Source organism: Myotis davidii, unplaced genomic scaffold (assembly GCF_000327345.1).
Source record: "Myotis davidii unplaced genomic scaffold, ASM32734v1 scaffold226, whole genome shotgun sequence".
Classification (NCBI taxonomy): domain Eukaryota; kingdom Metazoa; phylum Chordata; class Mammalia; order Chiroptera; family Vespertilionidae; genus Myotis; species Myotis davidii.
In genome coordinates this window covers 1,264,418-1,267,329 of record NW_006297224.1, presented here as the reverse complement: position 1 = coordinate 1,267,329, position 2,912 = coordinate 1,264,418, and positions in this window count along the sequence as shown.

Genomic DNA, 2,912 nt, shown 5'->3' with positions numbered 1-2,912 from the left:
AAAACTGAAACTAGACCACTTTCTTACACCATACACAAGAATAAACTCAAAATAGATTAAAGACTTAAATGTTAGACTCAAAATTATAAAAAATCCTAGAAAACATAGTAAAATCTCAGACATTTCTCATAGCAATATTTTTTCTGATATTTCTCCTAGGTCAAAGGGAAAAAAAGAAAACAAACAAGTCAGTTCACTCCTACAGGGGGAGCTCTGCTCAGACACAAGCCAGACTGACGGCTGCCAGCACATCAGTGGTGGTGGGAGCCTCTCCCGCTTCCTCAGCAGTGCTAAGGATGTCCGACTGCAGCTTAGGCCTGCTCCCCGCTGGCAAGTGGAAATCCCCCAAGGGCTTCTGGGCTGCCAGAGGGATGTCTGATTGCCAGCTTAGGCCCAATCCCCCCAGGGAGCGGGCCTAAGCCAGCAGGTGGTTATCCCCCGAGGGGTCCCAGACTGCGAGAGGGCACACGCCGGGCTGAGGGACCACCCCCCCCACCCCGAGTGCACAAATTTTTGTGCACTGGGCCTCTAGTCATCAATAATCAACAAACAGCAAATGTTGGTTAGGCTGTGGAGAAAAGGGAACTCTCATGTACTGTTGGTAGGAGTGCAGACTGATGCAACCACTGTGGAAAGCAGTATGGAGTTACCTCAAAAAATTAAAAATTTTGGGAATTTATCCCAAAAAACCCAAAATACTAATTCAAAAAAAGTATATGCACCCCTGTGTTCACTGCAGCATTATTTACAATAGCCAAGATTTGGAAGCAGCCTGTGTCCATCAGTAGATTAGTAGATCAAGAAGCTGTGGGACATTTATACAATAGAATAGTACTGTCTATAAAAAAGAAGGAAATCTTGCCTGGCCGGCTGGTGTGACTCAGTGGTTGAGTGTCGACCTATATCCCAGGTCATGGTTTGATTCCTGGTCCGGGCATATGCTCAAGTTTTGGGCTAGGTCCCCAGTAGGGGTGGTTGCAAGAGGCAGCTGATCAATGTTTCTCTTTCATCATTGATGTTTCTATCTCTCTCTCTCCATCTCCCCTCCTCTCTGAAATCAATTTTAAAAAAAATTTTTTCAGAAGGAACTCTTACCCTTTGCAATAGCATGGATGGATCTGGGAGCGGGGGGATGGCAGGGGCATTATGCTAAGTGAAATAAGCCAGTCAGAGAAAGACAAGTACCATGTGATTTCACTCATATGTGGAATCTAATAAACAAAATGAACTAAAAAGCAAAATAGAGACAGAGCCATAGATAGAGAGCAGGATGACAGTGAGTCTGGGGGAGCTATTGGGTAGGGGGATGGAAGTATTGAGTAAAAAAGAAAAAAGGAGAGAAAATTCAGGGACCCTCACAGCAGTGTGATGATTGCTGATGGCGGGGGGAGTTTGAGGAGGGGACAGGGGTGATAGATGGCGATGACAGGAGACTTGACTAAAGTGGTGAACATTACAATATAGGGTCCAGATGATGGGTTTTAGAATTGTGCACCTGAAACCTGTATAATTTTGTTAACCAGTTTTACCCAGTAAGTTCTTGAAAAAGAAAAGAAAAAGGAAAGAAATTGAAGTTACACAGCTAAAAGCCCAGGAACACCAGGGATTGCGGGGAGCCACCAAAAGCTAGGAAGAGACAAGAAAGGACTCTTGCCTAGAGACTTCGGAGGGAGCATGGCTATGCTGACATCTTGATTTCCAACTTCTGGTCTCCAGAACTGTGAGAATAAATTCCCATTGTTTAAGCCACCCAGTTTGTGGTAGTTTTTTAAGGGACCCTTAGGAAACTAAACACACCTACCTAACACCTGGTCCTCAATTTTAAGTCCATTCTATGGAATAATTTTGAATTTGAATTCTTTTCAATTATTAGCCCTCTTTAATTATTGTCCCCCAAATGTCTATCCATTCTTTCAGCAAAGGACTACTGACTCCCCCATCCCTGGATGAGGAGTGTGAATGTTCATAAAGAAATAAAACCGCTCCCCTAATACTTTGTTGTTTACACTCATGTCAATAGCAAAAATCATCTTATATAAAGTATATATTAACCTACTTAAATATCGTACTGGCACATTTCCTAACAATATCCCATACACAATAACACAGGATTTCTAAAGAACACTGTCTTCAGTCTTTATAAATCATCTGAATTCCAGCTGTTCAAACAGCCCTTGGAAGTTAAATCAAACCCCTTGAAAGTAGATTGTTGTTTGGTCCCTAGGTCACTGCGGAGACTCACCGCAGATCCAATCAAATGTCTATACTCCTCTGCCAAACACTCCACCGAGGAGATTCTTATAACGTTGGGAAGGGATAGGGGCAGGGAAGGGAGGTGGCATAAAAGGAATATGGCGAAACTATTAGGGGAAATCCAATGCCATAGCAACATTCCCTGGTGATTGCTTGATTCCTGTTAAAGCGGCAGATGTCACTGATCTCAGTAGTGAGATAATGAACTTTAAAGTATCAGCTCAAGGTATCCCCAGCCCGAGTCTAGTACAGAGCCTGGCACGTATAAACGCTCAAATCGCGTGGCTGGCGGTCACTGGGAGACCTGTTTGCAGGTTCTAGTAGTGCTCTTTCCAGAAAGCAAAAAACATGAAAACAATAACAACAAAAACCAGAAAAACTCTCTTCTGCGGATTGAATATTTCCTTATGAGCTGTGGACCAAAACCATTGCTACCACCATCGCTGTACCTCTATCCACAGTAATTCTCATAAAGGCCTTAACGCCCTATGAGAGTTCGACGTAAGCCATAACCAGGAGTTAAGACCTCACCAAAACCCAGATGTTCACACTTCCCTGGACAGAAGTCAGATATGATACAGACATTCCAGTGTCATCTGTGAAGATCTGGGTGCAACTGAGGCAATTTAAAGGGAACATGGAGATGCGATTGATGTTTC